General features: G+C 47.1%; 1 protein-coding gene across 22 annotated transcripts in view; it reads right to left on the bottom strand.

The window, feature by feature from the left end:
- The window catches only part of BMAL1 (basic helix-loop-helix ARNT like 1), a 102,339-nt gene that overhangs the window by 48,549 nt on the left and 32,776 nt on the right, over nucleotides 1-21,014 (bottom strand). The window contains exons 3-4 of one of the 22 annotated variants that reach the window (XM_069469604.1): nucleotides 8,540-8,593; nucleotides 1,214-1,216 (exon numbers count right to left, since the gene is read on the bottom strand). The exons of the other annotated variants lie outside the window; for them this stretch is intronic. The gene's annotated coding sequence lies outside the window, so the exon portion shown is untranslated. The remainder of the gene's footprint in view (nucleotides 1-1,213; nucleotides 1,217-8,539; nucleotides 8,594-21,014) is intronic. 22 annotated transcript variants of the gene reach the window in all.

Below are 21,014 nucleotides of genomic sequence, written 5' to 3'. Positions count from 1 at the left end.
CTGTAAATAACATAATCTGCCAACACTTATAATTTCAAAAATAATCAATATAATGCCCTAACGGTAATACAAGGAAGAAAGGAAATAAAGTTAGGTAAATAGGATAATATGCAAATCAATATGCAAATGTTGGGCACAGCCACGCCAGAAGACATCATGAAAGACATATGAGATGCTTGTGCTTATTCATAAGAAATAGATAAATCTTATATGCTTGGCAGCCATATTTCTGGAAAATTCAGTATATATTAAAAACACACAAAAATTACTTGTGTTTATGTGTAAAATGGAGTCAGATTCCAGGCTACAATAATTATAAACAGGATTTTGCCTACATGAATGCCCACTGAACATTAGGCAGCTGTGTGATGGTGATGTTAGACAAGCCTTTGTCCCCCAAGCATTACATCTAGCACCCTGGTCTGCCCCCCATACTCCCATAAAAGCCTTGTCTGGGTCACTATGACAGCCACTCACCCCATACATTTCCAAGATGTCCTGTAGGGGGCGCTATGCACCCACTCAGAACCAGAAGCATGATTCAACCCTCTCTTTTCTACAGACAAAAAGAGACTAAGAGGTTAAACTATTTACTCCAAGCCATACAGAAAACCAACAGCAGGCAGGACTGAAAAGGAGATGGAATAGACAGTGGAGGAAGAAGGAAACTACCATTCTAATATTTCTGTTTATTCCCTGCTAGGCATTGTGCCAGGGGCTTTTTGTTACGCCCTTGCAGAATCTCATCTAATCCTCCTAGCAATCTTATGGGTAGGTTAGTACTTTTCAGATAAAGACACTACATTTCAGGGAAATGAGGTTGCTGCTCATGGCACCTTTTCTGGAAATGACAGAACCAGGCCGTAGCCAGTGTTTTCTCTATTGCTCCCACCCTCTGGGCCTCTGGGATCACACCTCAGGGACCAGGTCCCTCACTTGGCAGCTTAAGTGGCTAGAAAACAGAGACTGGGACGCATGCTATCTGAAAAGCAACTCACACAGGAAGATGGTTCAAACCCAGCTTCTCAGCCCTTGTGGCGCAGTCTGTGCCTGTGACCAGAAAAGGCCAGGCGTCCCTGAGCACAGGAAGCAAAGGTCACAGGCGTCCTTCACTAGGCTGCTGGAAGAGCCTGCCCAGAGCTACCAGGAGTCATTCCAGGAAACGGTGGATTTGGCACTCATATCCCAGCTTTGGAGGAGACGGGGACATCACATCCTCCATCCCATAACTGCTGGGGTTACTCTGTCAGAATGCTGGAGTAGGTCCATGAAGAGGTGATCAGCTTTACCATTCTTAGGCACCTTTTCCCCTCTACTTTCTGGCCATAAAACCATGACTGAGCACTTTAAACAAGAAACCTATTGTCTCAGACATGTTCAGGAAAAAACAACATTAAGAGCCCGTATTTGCCGTCTTAAGGCAAACCCACTACTTCATGAACGCTGTGGGGCCTGGCAGAGCTAGGACGAACCCATGTGCTGGGGACAGTGCAGAGGCCTCTGCCCTGTCGTCGGTCCCATCAAAACAAACTGAAGAGGTTTCATAGAATGGTTCGACTTGGGCGCCTATCAAAGGATTTCTTGCAAAATAAGTTAAATAAGTTAAAGTAGGGCCAGCCCAGGCATACCACGGGCTTATTTTTAGCACTGTGCAGAAAGGGTTGTGAGGTGTTCCAGCACCAGCCCTAAGAGCACAGGCTGTGGAGTCGCACGGCCTGGGCCCAAATCTCTGCTCTGCCACTGACTTGTGTGGCCTGGGCACGATTTGACCCCTTGTTCCCTAGTTTCCTCATTGGTAAAATGAGGATAATAACAGTCTTCACCTCACAGGGCGGTTGTGAATAGTGAATAAGACAATTCATGCAGGGAGCTCAGAACAGTGCCTGGCGCACGGCAGGCACTCACTCGATAAATGGCATCTATTATTGTTACTGATACTGACTGCCATGCCACATAAAGGATGGCGGAAGGCCCTGGAGAACATAAACCCTGTGGAGGGAGGCGGAGGGGGTAGGGAAGGGCCAGGACGTGGGCCCATGAGCACTGCTTTCAAACCTCTGAAGTGGAATCACGCCATGCCTGCAGACCTTTGTTCTGTGTTGCTACAAAGAACAGAACTAGGTCACCGAGGAAACACTGCCAAGAGGCAGATTTGGGGTCAGAATAAAGGCTTTTCTAGGAGCCAGAGATGTTCATGATGTGGGAAGCAGGATGCCTGGCATGTAGGTGGCCGAGTGGGGAGGGAACTGCCTAGCATGAACCACGCAGATCAGACTCTCCTGCAAGGGGGGGGGGGGGGTGGCCAGCGGAAGTGACCCCTGAGGCCCCTGCCCACTGGACGGGGCTGTCACTTTGATAGTGAGCAAATAGGTGCTGATAGCCAGGGTGTGGCTGATCAGCCCGAAGGAGGGAGGATGGACTTTGGACCAGTCTTAACACACACAACCTTTAGGACTTTTATGTAAAGCTCTGAGAACACCATTTGGTGGTGGCAGTGGTGGTGGCAGTGATCAGCAATGGGTCAAAGAACCAAATATGTTTCTTGAACACCCACTGGGTGCTGGATAGCAATTCAGAGAATGCGTCAAATGACACGGCTGTGACAAAAAGCTATCAATGTTTTCTTACTTTGGAGGATTTGAAGACAGTGTCAATCATTAATGCCATTATCATCTGGGGGCACATAATACAGAGTCATCAGGTCCGCCAGCTCCCTGGGCTGTGACCGGGACAGGAAGCCAGGGTCGTTCCAGTTTACGGGTGACTTCCCCATCTCCTCCCAGGCCAGGGATGCAGCGTTCTTTACCACCACCCACCAACAGTCCCTTCACCAGGGTCTCACCGAAGTCGGTCTCCTGGTCGAGCTGCACACAGGAAAGTCGCTGGGACAGAGTGAAATGGCCAGAAACAAGAAACAAGAGGGAGAAAGAGGAAAATCTGCTCCTCGAGAGTTGGCGGGGCATCTTCCATCCTCCATCATGGAATAGTGTTATTTTCATAAACTATAAAAACTAAACATAGTTTTAAAACTAGAAACCATTTTACCAACAGAAAAAAAACATTACTTGGTTGTATTAAAACTATAATACAAATCCAAGAAAAAACATAAAATTCCCAAACTAAAGCTCATCAGCTATTTTCTAAGTATTTCCTGGATACTTGTTACTGTTAATTTATATATTCTCAACTCTGAGAACTCAAAAGCAGGTATTAAAAAAAAAAGAAAGAAATGTATAAAGATGAGCCTGGGGACATTCTATGTACACATTTAATTGTTTGCTCTTTGGCAACACCTGGCAACATGTTTGAGAACCACCGTCCAGGCTGGCTAGGAACTTCCTGGGCAGGAAGGCAGACCCTACCTTCTCAGAGAGAATGAGCTCAATAATCCCAAGGCTCCAGCTTTGGATCTAAGCTGCTGGCTCTGCCCACAGCCCCAACTCCTCCCTCCCCATCTCCGACCTCCTCTGCAGTAGGCAATTCACGTCTTAGCATGTCACTGTCTGTCACTCTCTGGTTGGTGGCCTGTATGTAGCCAAATCTGACCGCTTCTTCCTCCCCTGTGATCACTCCTCTCCCACTTGTTCCTCTCCAAGCTGACGGCTACAGCCTTAATTTAAGCCCAGACCCCCACCAGCCCACCCTGCCTGGCCTCCTCACATCCCCTAAAACCACTGGCCTCTTGCATCACTACGAGGTGGTATCTGCAGATGCTTCCACTGTCCATCCTCCCTGGTAAAGGTTTCCCTAGGTCTCTCTGCCCCTCCCAGCCTCAGAAAGAGAACGAGCCCCCAGAGCCCACTCTGGCCCAGGTACTGTACACAGCATGTAGCCCAGGGCAGAAAGAAATACAAGTTTCTCTCACATGCTGGCTCTAGTCCATTGATGTTGGCAGCCACAGAGCTGCACAAAGGATTCAGAGGGCCAGAAAAAAAGACCACCATGATCAGTTGTTATTCTTCTTACCAAGGGTGGGCTCAGAGGACTGGGAACGCAGCACTCACGCCACCCACGTGCTATTCCATAAAGGGCGGGGCATTCCATGGAAATGGGGGGTCACCTGTCCCCGGCCTGTGCCGGGGTCCTTCGCTCCCTTTGGTATTCCTACGAAATCTCCTCAACAGCCATTCCCAGGGCTCCTCCAAAGTTGCAGTATTTATCTTCACTGCCCCTACCGCCCACCGCTGCACCGCACCGTCCCTCCCCACAACACTCAGCCAATGTGCTGCACCTTTTCTCATCAGGAAACTTTACAGCATCATAAAGCTTTTCCCAAGTAGGTCAGCGAGCAACTGATTCTACCTTTGCCTTGCTATCCAAATAGATTCCAAAATGCCCCACTCTCATTATCTCCCCCACTCAGCTAATCTGTTTGTTGTACACATATAACTTGGTCTACTTATGTATTTGGTCATGGTCCAGCCGTCTTGGGGTCTTCTGAGACTGCGAACCCCTGAAGGGTGGAAATCAGATGTTCAATACATTGGTTCCCGAGCTTAGCACAGCAAGGCACTGTCGGGAAAACACAGAGACCACCCCTCCAGCCCACCTCTGCCATGATTTGCTGTGGCCCCTGGGCAACTCACTCCCCTCTCTGGGTCTCAGCTTCTCCACCTATAATAAGATGTAGCTAAACTAGAGTATCTCCAACGTTCCGTTTGTGTCTAATACGCTGCAAGAACACAGGCAGAAAAGCACTGGATTCATGTCTTTTCACGGCTACGTGGTATTCTAATAATCACTTGGGTTAGGCTCAGCCAGATATCACAGTACCGCTCCTTTGTGTGGCTCAGATACACCACTGCAATGAGTGAAAACCCTAAAGTGGATATTTAGTGCTATGGGATGTATGTTTGTGTCGCTAAGTATAATGGACAATGAAGAATGATTTTATCTCCCTTTGAGAACATAAGTACACTATTCTATATTTATAGCTCCCATCTCCTAATTTAGACAGGAGAGAACTTTTTCTGATCAGCACTCACTTGCCAATAATTTCGTTCTACATCTAAATGAGGAACAGGAGTCATATAAGTTCACAGATTGAATGGATGGTTGATTTACAAAGCCCTTAAAATGTGGCTGCAGGCCGATGCTGGCAACCCCATAATTAGATATGGCATGCTCTGCAATGATGTATTTTTTTACTGTTTTTTAATAACTCAGTTCTCCTTCTGGGATGAGGAGAAAAATGGAATTTGTTAAAAATAAGTTGAGATTTAGTGGCTTTTCAGCCTTCTGCTGCTTGTTGCTCAAAATATTCTATAAATAAGAGAAGCCCTGCCCTATAGTGCACTGTAAACACCCACAGACACTCAGAGCCAAATTCTTCCAATTATGACCCTGTGCCTGTTGCCAAGCTACTGCAAGGACCTACTTGAAAGGCGGCCATCTAGGCCATTTCCTGATTAAGCTGCCCGGTAGCAAGGAATCAAGGCCTGCTGCTTTGGCATTGTAGCTAGTCTTAAATAATTGCCCCATGTTCTTGAAATTAAGCCCTTTCCTTGTGACAGAATTATAATTCAGAGGTAAGTGCAAAGTTAACCACCCATCCATCTGTCTATCTGCCTAAGTCATGTGTGTGGATCTTTCCTGGGCTTAAATCAGGTAGCAGAAGTACGTTCACAACAGCATCTTTAATTGTGCTGAGCAAATCAAGGTCAAATAAAAGTAGGTCAACTATCGACATGACAGGTGAGTCAGATGCAGCCTGCTCTTCTGTTCAGCAGCTTCCTCACTCGTCAGTTTGGGTCACCACTGCCCACGGCAGCAGGCTGGCACGCTGCACCCGGAGAGGGCTGATGTGGTTGGCGTCAGGTTTTGGGCTTACCTCTCTGCAGTTCAAATGCCAGTGCATGAGTTGGGACTACCCCAGCCACCTGGCTCCCATGTGGCTTCAACAAGACCTTAAAGAACCGCTTGCAGAGAATCAGGAGACTGCAGTGTGCCACACTCTCACTGGGAGAAATTATTTCCAGCTCCTTAGAAACTGGAATGCTCAAAGCAACACTGGAACAAAATGGGCTCTGGCTAGAAACTAATCGCCCTCCCTCCCAAATAAGAGGCTCTTCTTTCAGTGTCGGCTCAGCTGGGTGAGTACTCAGAGAGAAGCACTGTCCACACCAGCCCCGAGGCCGGTAAAAGGCCCTGTGACACAGTTCCTGCCCTGGGAACTTGCACTCTGAATGGGAAGTCCATGAGTGAACAAGAGAACTGATATGTCCTCTGTGGTCAGATTTTCCAAACTCAAAATCAAGACCTATATACTGAAAGGGGCAGAATTTTTTTAAAGCAGGTGTCCTGGAGAAGGTGGGACCTTGGGTCACAAAGCATTGAGACTGCTCAGAGCGGTTCCCTGGCCATCCAACATAAAGTGGCCCTTTCTATGACTGTCACACTACCCCCAGGCCTAACTTCTTAGTGGCTGAGATGCTCTTGTGTACTTGTGCCTCCTCTGATTGGAATGCGAGCATCAGGAGAGTGGAGACCCCTTCTGTCTTGTTCTTGATGGTTTCCAGAGCAACTAAACAGTGACTGGCTCTGGTGCTCAATAAACATTCACTGGAAAAACAAATACATGGCTGATCCCAGGAAGAACATTCTACATACCAATTTCCCTCAATCCCCACAGCAACATTATGAGGTGAAACTATTAGATCTCCTGTACAATGAGAAAATCAAGGCTCAGAGGATACATGTTTTGCCCAGGGCTGCATATCTAATAAGTGATGGAGCTGGAATTCAAAGCCATGCATGGAGAGTTCCAATCCTGGCTTAGTAATGATTATGTATTGTTTTTATAATGTAGAAGAAGCAAAAAAAGAAAAACTTTGGAGGAAAAACTGCTCATCAGAATAACAATGATGGATTCAGTTCCTGCATCCAAAATCTAAGTCCCATTTCCATCAACAGAGGGCACTGACACCACAGCTAGAGCAGGAGGGAGGAATCTGCGGCCTTCTTTATAGAAGGGTTCTTTTCCTTTCTTTCTGTGGGGCCTCAAAAGTCAGGCAGGGCATGGAGTGGCCCTCAGCAATAACAATCACCACTCCCGTGGCTGTTAGAAACAGCAGGCTCATTCCACCATTCACTGGACAAGTGCCAAGGAGATGCCTACAAGCAGGTCTTATCTGCCTTCTCCCATACCCATACTTTGAAAACTGGAGGGGAATAAGAGCATATTTTTTCAGATTGAAATTTCAAAAAATTTTAAATTGAAAAGCAGAGATTTACATTTACTTGAATTAAAGATATTAAACTCTGCTGAAGCGAAGTTTATCCCCCTTTATAATCTATAAATCACAATAAAATTCCTGTTAGTCTGATGTTTTGGGCCAAAATTTCTCCCCATCTGTCTGCTAGATGCAGGCTATGGTCTGGATTTATGTGTAAGTCAGCAGGTACATCTCAGCAAAATGGCCAGGCCAGTTTCAGGGTGAACATACGTCTTACATATGGGAAATAAATGCAAATGGCAAATAATGTCAATGAAACACATATGTCCAAATGTTAGTAGGATGTCCAACAGCCCTCAAATACAAACATTTTGCAGAAATGTTAAACCCTCCATGGCTATAAATAAGGAGGGACATGGTGACAAAAGAGCATGTTACCTAACCTTATGTGTCAGAGATTGTCAACTGGGAACCCTGGGAGGGCTTCGGGGAAAATCCCTCATGGAAAATGCTCGGCTTACATTTGTCATGTGCACTTTTTCTAGACAGAGGGTCTGTAAACTTCACCAGATTCACAAAGTGATTTGTGCCCACCAACCCTTTCTGCTGCCACTTCTGTAACATTCAGACAATCCTGCGCACGCAAACAGCTATAGAGGAAGACCTTTCACAGTAAACAAGATGACGCTGACAATCAAGAAAAATTGTCCGAGCTCTTGCCCAGACAATCCAGCCACTGGGAACTGTTGCTTGGTCGATGACCGAAAAGAGGTCATAGGTTAAATGGCACTGAGAAACTGCCGAGCTTTAGCTTGAGCCCACTGCCCAGATAGTGACAAATGGCGTCACCAGGAAAGACCAAGAGAGCAAACTTAGGGACCAGGAACTCTTAGGCAAGATGAACTTGGGAGCAACAGTGTGGGGCAGGAGGAAGAACACAGCCTGTGAAGCCAGGCGAGGCTCCACCTACACATAAGCTTCGTGGCCTTGGGATGGTAATGGTAATGGTGGTGGTGAGACTGATGATGATGACGGCAACAGTATCTGCAATGAGCTATTATTTACCAACAGCAAAGTGTCTAGCACATAGTAAGCAAGTACTTATGCACTTAGGAAATAACACATGTCATTTCAGTTAATTTTTACAGCAACTCTAGGAACTGGTTAAAGAGATTAAGTAGCATGCCCAAGGTCCACAGATAGTTGAGATTCAATCCTGGGTCCAATTGGCTCTAAGCCCATACTCTTAACTACTAAGCTCCACTGCCTTGGCAAGCCTCAGCTTCCTCATCTGTAAAAAAAGATCATAATCCTTTCCCCCCAGTGTGGTAAGGATTAGACAGAATGCATGTGAAGTTCTTAACACAGTGCCTGGCACACAGGAAACTCTCTAGTGTAAATTCCTACAAGATCGGGACCTTTGGGAGAGAGAGGAGAGGTGGGAGGTGAGCATGCAGCTACACAGATGGTACAGCATCTTGCTTCACAGGGCCTGCCACGCGGGATTAGGAGCTCTGGACCAAAGCTTCAAAGACTGGGATGACATACTCTTAGTTAGGGACATACGGGGAGTACCTCAGCAAGATGGGTAAGAATGTACTCAGAAATGAGAAAGGCTTTTCATCAAAACTTGGAGAGAGTAGAATTTTTGAAGGAATAATTCAAGTTCAAAAACAAAGTTCTCAAAAGGCAGTACCAGACAGCCTGGCTATGCCCTGGCCAGGAAAGCATGCCCGCTGTCGGTCTGACTCCCTGAGACTGGAGGAAAGGCAAGGGCCCCTGTGTGTGTGCTTGTAGTAAGGGAGATGCTGAAAGGCTGGTTATCAGTAAACCCTGCCTGGAACTTGGGCAGAGCCTAGACATTTTTCTTTTTTTTAAAGAGAGAATTTGTTAGAGCTGTGGGAGTCAAATATGGAGAAATGTGCCCACGGCAAGAAAGAACCCATGACTTAGTATGGCTTGTGAGATGCAAAAATCAACAGACCCGTCTGCAGGAAGAAGCATCACGCGCACTGCTCCCGCCATCTTGGTTGAACGGGAGAGGCTGTGCGGCGGCACAGTTGCTCTTCAGAGAGCCACCGTCACTGCAGAGAACATGCATCCCAGCGCTTACATTTGCTCGCTGAGAAAAACATCACCAGCCTCTCCCCAGACCAGCTCTTCCCCTCCTGCTTTTCTTATAAAGGAATCACTACACCGAATTATCCTGAAAGAAACCAAAGAGACTCAAAGGTCTTCAGGTCCTGTCATCTGTCCCCTCTTCTCCATCCACACAGCTCTAGCACAGGACTAAGCACCAATTTCCTGGACCATTTTAACAGCCTCTAAAGTAGCTCTGCTGCCTCCCTCCCACAGTCCAGCCCCCACACTGCCACCAGCTGGCTTTCTAAAATAAAAGTGCTGACCACGTCACTCACCTCCTGAAAGATGTCTACTAGATTTGCACTGCCTATGGAATAAACTCCAACGCCATAGCTTGCATGCAGGCATGCATTAACTCATTCATTTGTCCATTCACCCATCTACTGTGTCATGATCGGCCACTGTGTGCCGGGCTCCGTTTTAGGTCCTAGAGTGCTGGATGCGACAGACAAGACAAGGTCTCCTCCTCATGTCTTACCCACATTCTGGTGGGTAAGACAAACAGTGAACAAGACGGCAAATAAATATATCATATAAAGCCAGGTAGTGATGAGTGCTAACAAAGACCAAAGCAGGGTACCAGGACAGAGTGACTGGGGAGGGAGACAGGGGAGAGAAAGGTGCTTTTTTTCAGATGGGTGAGAGAGAACTCTTAAACAGAGACCGACCAAGTGAGGGTGTGCCAGGCGAAGACGTCGGGGAAGAGCAGTCCGGGCAGAGGACGAGGATGAGGACGGTAAGTGCAAAGGCCATGAGGAAAGAAAGAGGGAGCCAAGAAGGGTGCAGCTTCTGCAATGGAGTGAGCAGAGCAGAGAGTGCCAGGAGGCGAGACCAGAGAAGCAGGAGAAGCTGGCAGGAGGGCAACATGTTTATATTCTACTCCAAGGATGCCAGAAAGCCGTTTTGAGCAGGGGAGCAGGAAGGGACAAGAACTTATTTCCTTTTTGAAAGATGGCTTTGGCTGACTACGTGGAAATCGGACAGCAGTGGGGCCGTGGAAGCAGGCAGACCTGCTGGGGACGGCGCAGGGTTGGGTGAGGGCAGAGGGGACTGACTCCGAGGGAAGGGCTGAAAGAACCGCAGTGTCTCAGACGCTGGATGTGCCGATTACCCTGCCCTGACCACTCTGCATTATATGCATTGAAACATCGCTGTGTACCGCATAAATGTGTACAATCATTATGTCAATCTAAAAAAAACTAAAAACACAAGTAAGAAAAAAGAATTGCAAACATGATGCGAGGATGGAGGGGAGGAGCCGAATCAGAGGCCACGCCCACATTTTAGGCCTGGGTAACCAGGGGAACGGGGCGCCTCAAGACATGTGGAGGACTGGGAAGGGCAAGGTTGGCTTTTTGTTTATTTATTTCTTCTTAACAACAAATCAAGACTTCTGCTCAGTTATGCCGGGCCTGGGAGCCTGTCACACCTCAGCGTGCGGTTTTGAGTGGGCAGTGGGTTTATGAGTTGGGGGCTCAGGAAAAAGATCCAGGCTGGCAACAAAGATATGGGTCTCAGGTCCTCCACCTCTTGGCCCTGGATCCAGACACCCAATGTGTCATGTCCTACCAGGGCCCTGGCCTCTGCCCTGTGGCTTCCTCACACTGGCCCCTCCCTGGACTTCTACAGCTGGCAGGCTCCTACTCATCTTTGGAGACTTGCTCACAAGTCACCTTCTCTATGGGGCCCTCCCTAACTCCCCCAGAGAGAGCCACTGTCGTCCTTCCTTCTCCCACAGTGCCCTATTACCTGTCTTGGTGATGGTACAAACCTACACGCCACCTTATCTATCCACACCTTTCCCCCTGTGAGCCCCTGTCTATACTCCTCTCTGCACCCCCATCACCTAACGTAAGGCCTGGGCATGCGAACGTTTGCTAAATGAATGGAGTCTTCCTCTCTGCACAGAGGCGAGAAAGAAATCATATACGTGCAAACTGACTCACATTGCAGCTGCTGTCTGCAAGGGGAAAAAAGGGGAAAAAATAAGACACTGTCACTGAAGCACTAATAAAGCTCAATGGGGTAGAATGGTATCTTCCCTTGAGGAGTTTCTTAACAACAAAAACGAGCTTCAGGAAACCTAAGAGCTGAGTATTGCAGAGTGTTGCAAGGTGTAACAAACAGTGCAATGAAGGTGTTTCAGGTTTCAACTGCAGAAACACCTAGTTAGTCCCAAACCGATGCACTCCGGAGTCAAGAGGCAGAGAGAAGGAAGCTGACATTTCTTCTCATTTAACCCTAAGAGTGATCCTGGGAAGCAGGTCCTATTATCCCTTCCTCACAGACAAGGACCAGCATCGTAGAGGTGAAGTGATTTGCCCAAGGTCACAGAGCTGGGAAGTTCAGGAGTCGGGATTCGCACTCAGGTCTGCCGACACCAACGCTTGCGTTCCTTCCAGCACACGCCAGAGCCTCGCTCTGTGATACAGGGTCATGTAGCAGGCAGGATCCTTAGGACCATCGAGCTCCATATTGCAACAAGACACGTAGTTCTGGAGAAGGGATGTTATCTACCCGTAGTTACTCAGGAGCCACCAGCAGAACTGAAGCTGGAGTCTGAGTTGCCTGCTCCCAGGCCGGGCTCTTGCAGCACGGTGTCTGTGCTCTCCCACATATTCCTTGAAGGGTTGAGACAAAGCAAAAACTAAAATTTTAACAGTCTAACCTATCTGCTTACAAGTACCTTAGAAATAAAAGTTGAGAGGGAAGGGAAATTGTATTTTTTGTCAGTGATTACTGCCGCATGACTCCGGGGCCCCACTGATAGGCAGGAAGGTGATGGAGCAGCCGTCCTGCACCAAGCGCGTTACAAAAACAGCAGCGTGAACCAAACTGGCCGGTGTGTGGCCGGTAGCTCTCTCACGCATTCAGATAAGGGTCTGCTGCCCACCCTGAGCAAGGCAGCAAAGATAGAGAAAACAACCCTGGAACTGAACCGTGGCTCTCCCACTCACTACTTAATTCAGTATCTTAACCTCTCTAAGCCTCAGTTTCCTCATCCATAAAAAAGAATGAACAGCCCATTTCACAACGCTGTTCTGAGAACCAAGTAGGATGGCACACGTCCCTGGTACATAGGAGTCATGCATAAACATCAAACAGTTGGTAGTTTGTCCATTCCTTAGCAAGCAAAGAAAATCCTTAAACCTACTGTAGAAAAAGGAATAAAAAAAAAATAGCTATGCCAAAGCTCTTGTAAAATCTTAGTAGGATGAAATAGCATCTTCTGAGGACTTACTAAAGCATAAAGAAATTCTTTAAGATATTTTCAGTGGCTGAGTGTTTTAAGGCAGGGTGGGAGAAGGGAGAGAAAGTGAGAGGAAAGGGAAAGAGAAAAGAGAGTAGCTGAATTTGAATATATCAGTGTATTTGCAGGAGTCAAAAGATGTTAACATGTATACATTAAAAAAATATATAACTTTATCTCTCACGGATAGGGCTTCCTATTAATTATTTATGTACTTATCTTCTCTGTCAAACTCCTATTCAACCCTCAGTACCCTACTTTCTTGATGATCTTTTCCACCCCACTCCACCTGGAAGGTTAATTAATCTTTCCTCTATCAATCAATTTCTATTTTTGGACACATTGCTTGCTTGCTGGATCCCCCACCAAACAGTGAGCTCCTGAGAATACACATTGTGCATGATTCATCTCTGGGTTCACACGGTAGCCTCTCTCTCACCCCAGGATCCCCAGCTAGTAGCCACCAGCTTGGAGCATCCCCAGAGGAGAACTTTTTCTCTACAGCAGGAGGATGAGAGAGGACTCACATTTATGGAGTGGTTTATTCTGTGCTGAACATCTGAGAGGCACCTTTCAAATACTAATTCATATATTCCGCAAAATGCCCTTATGAGAGAACTGCTATCCCTGTTTTGTAGAAGTGGACACTGAGGCTCAGAGAGGTGAGGTCACCAGCCAAGGGTCATACTGCTAGTAAAAGGGATGATGCCAGCATTTTAACCCAGGTCTATCTGACTCCAATCCCTCTTTCCACCAGACCAGACTGCCTGGCATGGATCTAATGAAGCTGAGGGCATTCTGGAAGGATGAGTGGTCTAGGCATCAAATCTACTCGGCCTCATTAGTGAGGTTAGTGCTAAGGAGCTGTGGCCAATAAAGGGTAAACTGTTAGGAAAAGCCAGTCACCTGCTTAGACAGCCAGAGAGGAGACCTCTGGAGATGGTGGGACTCAAAATTTCAAGGTAACCATCTCCCAGACCTGTCCTTTCTGAAGAGAAAGAGATATAGCCTGGAGTCGGACCAAGAGTTCTCAACCACATGTAATCAGTTAAGGCCTCTGGCTGAGCAAATTTGCAGATCCTTCCCAAATGCTAAGGAAACCTGAGAACATGAGCCTAAATGTTAGCACCCCTAGGAGAAAGCTGTGAATGAAAGTGACCACAGGAAGTCTGGGAATGTCACTTCTCTTCGCTTTCCTCATCCCATAGCTCAGTAAAGGAAACTCCCATGGTGTGTTGTGGGCAAAAACTTTGTCTCAGCCTCACAGCGGTCACTTGCCATATCTCTCCTCTTCAGGTCTCTTGGGCCTAAGGCCTGGCACCCCCTGGCCCAGCCTCTTCAAATGCTCACCCAGCCTCAGTACTGACGGCTCAGCCCTTGGTAGGGAAGACAAGCCAGCCCCGATATAGCTGTGGAAAAGGGCGCTGTGATTCTTCCAAAGGCTACCTAGCACAACTGATATCCTCACTAATTATTTAATAATTGGTTACAATATTTAGGGAACACTTTTGTCACCCTGCAAGATGATAAACATCACCAAAGTCAAGATATGAAAATCATTTAACTAAATATATATATTTTGAATGCTTTTCTGTGATGTCATTTTTCAAAATTTTTTCAAATTAATTAATTTGTTTATTTATTTATTTTTTTGTAGAGACAGGGTCTGGCTCTTGCTCAGGCTGGTCTCAAACTCCTGAGCTCAAGCAATCCTCCGGCCTTGACCTCCCAGAGTGCTGGGATTACAGGCGTGAGCCACTGTGTCTGGCCCCAAACATGTCATTTTGATGGCATATTTATGAGCTTTTAAAATTTACTTTTCTTACACGTTTAAGCAAAAACCAGATTATCAGAGCCATAATGGGATGCTGGGAGGAGCATGAATTGGTATAGCCTTTTTCGAGGGCAATATGGCAACACTGATTCAAAAGTCCTACTTGTAGGTATCTGTATCAAAGAAAATCTCATGCAGAAACTCACAGGCGTATACAACAATTTCCACAGCACCGATGGCCGCAATGGCAAAAGATCAGAAACAACGTGAGTATCTACCAATACAGGAATGATTAAACAAACTTAAAATACATCCATCAGATGGAGTTCAACAGTTAAAAATAACAAGGTACATTTATCTGCACATACTGACTTGGAAAGATAACCACAATAATTGACAGCTGTGAAAAGAAAGTTGCAGAACACTATGCAAAGAGAGATTCCATCTTCATAAAACAAAAGTAAAACTGTACATGTTGGGGGTGAGGATAAAGGGCAGGAGTGGGGGAACACAAGCAAATGCAAAAGTCCAGTAGTATAAGCGACAAACTCTTGAACCTGGTTATCTCTGGGGAATGGTTGGAAGTGGGGGAGGGGGTCACAGAAGACTTTCCTGCTTCGTGTTGTTTGAATTTATTACAAGTGCACGCTACTTTTGCAATGACAAAACCAAAAATCATTTTTAAAAGCTCATAGAATAACAATAACTTTTTAAAACTTTGGTGTTTGCAAGGACCCCCGTAGAGTGACCACCATCATATGCAGAATCTCCTCTCCACCCCTGGCACGTGGCCCTGTGCTCGGGCTGCCCATTGGCTGGAAGGGGGAACAGGCCCAGCCAATGGTCTCAAGTACTGAGAATCTCAAACCCTTCACCTATTTCAACAAAGATTATGCTAAATTACAACTATTTTAATGAGAAGGCTAATAAAAAAATACTAAGTATCTTTACTTTTTCAAATCTACAACACCATAAATTACTGAATTAAAGATGTTCACTTGTTTGCAACCTCCCTTAAATAGTGGTTAACAAAATTTATATCCTGCATTACCTAATATTTTAAGTTGATGTATAAGCCTTGTTGAAGACTTTTAAAAAATTGCTAACAAGGAAATCTCACAAGGAGAGAAGGTAACCCTACTGAATCCAAAAGAGCCTAAAATACTATAGCCGCTTGGGTTATCATAAGAATGATAACCTAGCAAGTAAAATATCCTTCCTAGCTCTGGTCAAAGTTGCTAGTGAAAATAATTCTAAATTGATGCCCAGTATCTAAGAGGTGTTAGTTATGTTTAGCAGGGACTGCAAACTCTACCTACAGGGGCTGAGCAGGCCGTGGAAAGATACGAATGCAAAGAGGCTGGGCGGGCCAGGGACAGACTAGACAAACAAGCTCACGGGAGAGGGACCACCACTCTTGGGCGTTGCCATGAGGAAGATGCACCTGGTGCTGCCAGATGTTCAATTTTTCACGAAGAGCTGGATATCTGGATTTCAATATAAAATCTACCAATTTTCAAATGTTAGCCACTAATTGAAACGTTTTAAAACACTGTGAGCGCTGAACAAAATACATCTGCAGGCCAGATGCAGCCAGTGAGAAGAGAGTTTGCAACCTCTGCCTGAAAGTATCTACATTTTTTTAAATGCCTAATTTTGTTCAATTTTATTTTCAGAAAGATGGAAGGAGGCAGGGAAATGGTACAAAATGGAGATAAGAAGCAAAAGAGTCAAGCAGTTGTTATTAAGAAGATATTTCTAACATACTTATGAAGACAATGGTAGCTTTATATATCAAATTCTGAAGAAAGTGCTTACATTTATTTAGCTATACTAGGCACAAAACTGAGAATTTCTCAGATCCAGAGTAGAGAATAACTCAAAGCACTGCAGATGAACTACCGTCAATAAACCTGTAAGAATTTCCTACTATGTATGAGACGTTTACCATACAAATTTTAAATAACAGCAACCCTGTAATCCCAGTGCTTTGGGAGGCCAAGGTGGGAGGATCACTTTAGGCCAGGAGTTCAAGACCAGCCTGGGCAACATAGTGAGACCCCTGTCTCTATAAAAAATGTTTTTAAAATTAGCCAAGCACAGGAAGTGGCGTGCACCTGTAGTCCTAGATCATCTGGAGGCTGAGACAGGAGGATCGCCCAATCCCACAAGTTCGAAGCCTGCAATGAGCTATGATCACACCATTGCACTCCAGCCTAGATGACAGAGCAAGACTCTATCTTTAAAAAAAAAAAAAAAGTAAAAATAACAATAAATAAAATAATAGCAACCACTGAAATGCTCCTGTATGCCAAGTACTATCCAGGCATTTGACATGACACCCAGGATCACCCATGTGGATCACACAGCCACTGGGCAAGATTCCAAGGAAGGCCTATCTGATAAACTTTGCCTGGAAACAAAAAACAAAAACAACAAAGAACTTAGACTCAACATCATAAAATTGTGCTCACTCTTTTTTTTCAAAGACAAAACAGCAACAGATATACTTGTGCCAATAATAATATCTGGACCTAATTTGCAATTCACGAAGTACTTTTCTAATACACCATCTCACTTACTCATCACAGCCTTTAACTGTGCATCTGTCCAAAGTCTTATTATTATTAACGATAATACTTTTAAAAACAACAACGATAAACAGGTAATAGATATTTGGTGTTTTCTGCACAAACATACTAAGCACGTTTTCATTTCACTCACACAAGGCCCAGTTATTCAAATTATCACAATCGCATTTTACAGATGAGGACACTGAGGCTTAGAGAGCTTGTAGGTTTTGTCTTAGGTGACACCGCTAGACAGACACAGGGCTGCCATCTGAGGCAGGTCTGCTCCAGAACCTGAGACCAGTGGGCCAAGGACCCTCTGGAAGAGGCATCTTGAAGGCCACCTGTGCTGTAAGCCCACCTCGGTCTGCTGCTGGCAAATGCACCTAAGGTGCGGCAACGCCCCCCTCCCCTCCTCCCAAGTCCACTTTCCCCACTTGGTCAGAAGCCATTTTACATGTTTTATTTTTCCCAATCAAACCCAGTGTGAGTCACTTGGAGCTCAGCCAGCCTGGCCTTAGAAGGCCCCGGAGGCCTGGTGAGGTGCCCTGGGGACTAGGCTTCCCCTGCTGCCCAGCTCCCTCCCGCTGGCGAGTCTAGACAGGGTTTTCACAACACTGTGTTCTGAGGGAGGTCTGGGAAGAGGGTCCTAAGAGTCACAACAACCCTGTGAAGTGGTTGCTGAGGTACCAAAGTGGACAGTGGGGAAAAAGGATGGCGCCTTCAGATTAGGAAGGGAGGACATATGTATTTAGCCAAGAGCTATGGTACAGCTATTACGCAAAGGCCCACATTAGATCCTGGAAAGAGGAGGCTATAGCAGGAGGATAAATGATACAAGTACAAACATCATGCAAGAAAACACGCAAACAGACTGCATCAGGGAGCTGCTCCTAAGGTAACAACTTCTGGTTCTCCCTCGCCCCTTCTGTAGAGCCCTGAGCTCCGACTGTACAAGGTACTGCCCTGCCACAGAGGCCACAGGTCAGGGCACACAGACCATCATGACCACTACAGTCAGTCATCCCCAGACTGTGTGCAGGTCCAGAGGACCAGGGGAAGGGCAACTGGCCCGGCTCTGGGGGGTGAAAGGGGTCCCTTTCCTTACAGAAGGAAGGACAAGTGGGTTGCAAGGTGGAAAAAAGGGAAAAGGGAGTGGGCAGAAGGAACAGACCTTGCCAAGGCATGGATGCTTCCTCAGCACCAGTGGCTCTGACGCAGAAACCGGGAGGTGACAGCGAAGGCCAGAACCCAAACACACAGCCAGTAAGCTCCAAAAAGTGGGGTCCGGGGCCTGTTCTTCTACACTCGCGGCCCAGTCTCTTATGACGCAAGGGACGAGGAGAAGCTGTGGGTGAGTGGGCAGTGCTGCAGGCTGTCGGTCAACTCCATGTGGAGCACCTGGGTACTCCTGCCATGCTGGGGCCTTCAGGGGCCTGCCCGGTGGGGGAACAAACATTCATTAATCGAATAACCCCACTAACAACTGTCAAGTGCTGCGGATGAGCAGGAGGACGCGCTGTCGTGACCTGTGCAGCGTGGAAGAATGGGCCAGAGCACAAACCCCTGCTCAGGCGCGTGCACAGTCGGTCAGGGCTTCCTCACATGGTGTCTTTGGGTAATACGATAACACTTACCCCAGCCCTAACACAGAGCAGTTACCCACCAAGCTGAGTCACAGTGAGCAGTCACTAAGCAGCAGGTTATGACAAGGGTGCTGATAAGAGTGGTGGCGTGAGACCTAACCTTCTTATCAGAGAGGTCGGGGAAGTCTTCCGAGCAAGAGGCAGGCGAATCAGCTGAGATCTGAGGGGTGACCAGGCATGGGCTAGGCCAACCAGACAAGGTGCACTCCATGCGCGGCGGACAGCGTAGGGTAAGTCCCTGCGAGGCACAGCAGCATCACATGCATGTCCAGGCAAGGAGAGCCTGCTAGAGCACCCTAGGGTCAGCAGGACACCCTGGGCTGAGAAGGGTTCTCTTCCAGGAAGCCTCCCCAGATTACTGTGAGCCCCCAAATAACAGCTTCATTCCTGGCACAACTTCCCAGTTCTGTGGCAGAACTAGGAAGTGAGGATGACACCACAAGCATCAAGCTGAAGGTCCCACATGAAAACAAGGGAATTTATTCACTGTCAACGAGGTGCATGGTGCTAGCTCCCACGAGGAACACAGGAAGAGGTCAGAGCCTCTTCCTATTTGTGCTACTCCTCGGTGTTCACTGAGGACTTTACGAGCTTCCCAGTGAAGACAAAGGTGCCCTTGGGCACCTCCACAAGGGACCACTAGGTATCCTCATCCTCCTGCTAGAAAAGCTTCTTAGCCGGACTGAGGGGGAAAGGCTGTCAGATAGTGGTTGGCAAGAATCAACATTTTTGGCTAATTTAGGAAATTTGGGATTCATCCAGGGCCAAGCTGGGTGGATCGCATTCCTAAGAATTCCTTAATGGATTATTTTTCATTTTGAATTGCTATTACTACGTCATCAATAATAGGAGCTAAAATATAAAATAGAAAGTCTAGGGTAAAGCATACAGAGAAGAGATGTTCCTGAGGTCTCAGGATGCTGGGAGACACAACAGCAGTCACAAACGCAAGCCCAGCACAACCTCTCCTGCATGCAAAGCTGAGACGAAGGTGGCCCCAACAAACTCACCAGCCAGGGAACCTCCAATTTCAAGTACATGTGATCACGTTATAAATCTGTTGTTCGGCTGCACAAACAGACTTTGCTACCCTCACTCTTTCAACAAACACTTCCTGAGCCAGGTGTGTTGTGCTGGCACTAGAAACAGAGATTGTGTGTGTGTGTGTGTGTGTGTGTGGTCTCTACCCTTAAGGAGCTCAGCTTACAGAGCATAACAGATAAGTAAATCCACAGTTAACTGATAAATGCTTTGCAAGACAGAGACATGCAGGGTGTTCTGAGAGCCAGGAGATAGGTCACCTCTGGGTCATGGAGGAGTGCGGGGTGGGGAAGGATGGTGTCCAAAAGAGCAAGGGGAAACTGGAGCCGAGTTCCCAGATGAGGAGCAGGGACCAGGTCACTCCCAGGAGAGGGCCCCGCACTGATAAAGGCACCAAGAGGTGACAGCTGTTGGTAGAGGGCTGAGGGCAGAAATGTGGGTTAGGGAAAAAGGAAAATACGGAAGGTGGCCAAGGGCCAGATGAAGAAAAGGAAAAGACTGCAGGCTTCCTGAAGGGGCTCAGCTTTTACTACCTAAGCAACAAGGAGCTCTTGGAGTGTTTGAAGCAGCAGGAAGCTATGATCAGATGTGTGTGTTAGAAACATCTTATTGACAGGAGTGTGGGGGGTGGAATGAGGAAGGAAAAAGACAGACACAGATGACCAATTAATTAACAGGCTGTTGTAAAAAAAAAAAAAATCCAAATGATGAGTCCCAAACAAAGGAGTGGAGAGAGAGGAGAAAGGACTATGTTGACAAAGTATTATAGAAGATAGGCTCTTCGGGACATGGTAACAACAGAATATTACATTTGAGGGATGGGACAAGCCCGGGATGACTCCTAAAGCAGAGACAACTGAGGGGCTAGACCAAGACAGGTAGCACAGGGAAAAGATCCACGTGGCTCTCAGAGGGGACAGAGGACTCTGGGGCGCCCTGGGGCAGACCCCTAGGAGCGTGGGCTGGGAGGAGGCTGGCTGGAGATCTAGGAGTCTGCAGACAGAGGTGAGAGGTGGATGAGCTCACCCAGGGAGAACGCTAGGGATGACGTGAAAGGGACCAAGCCAAACCTGAAGCTGAGGACAGAGAAGAGAGAACCGGCAGAGCAGGCTGTGGAGGCTGGGGTCTGAGACGCCAGAGGTGAACCAGGCCTGTAGGCCAGGAGAGGCCGAGCCTGGGCACGGATGCCAGCACCACAGCAGGGGAGGCCCGAAGAGGGGCCCTCGCTGGAGGGGGCAGTCAGCTGGGCGTCGGCAACGGCAGCCACGTGATACAATTAAAATGAGGCACTGACAGCTCAGCTGAAGGTCTGTAGTCACCCCAAGAGGATTTTTTTGGATTTTCCCCCAACAGACTCACTGTCTCACTTCATTTCTTGGAGAGGCCTTTCCTGACCACCCTAACTAATCTATCAGC

This window comes from Eulemur rufifrons, chromosome 6 (assembly GCF_041146395.1).
Source record: "Eulemur rufifrons isolate Redbay chromosome 6, OSU_ERuf_1, whole genome shotgun sequence".
Classification (NCBI taxonomy): Eukaryota; Metazoa; Chordata; class Mammalia; order Primates; family Lemuridae; genus Eulemur; species Eulemur rufifrons.
This window is presented reverse-complemented; position numbering and strand designations above follow the sequence as displayed.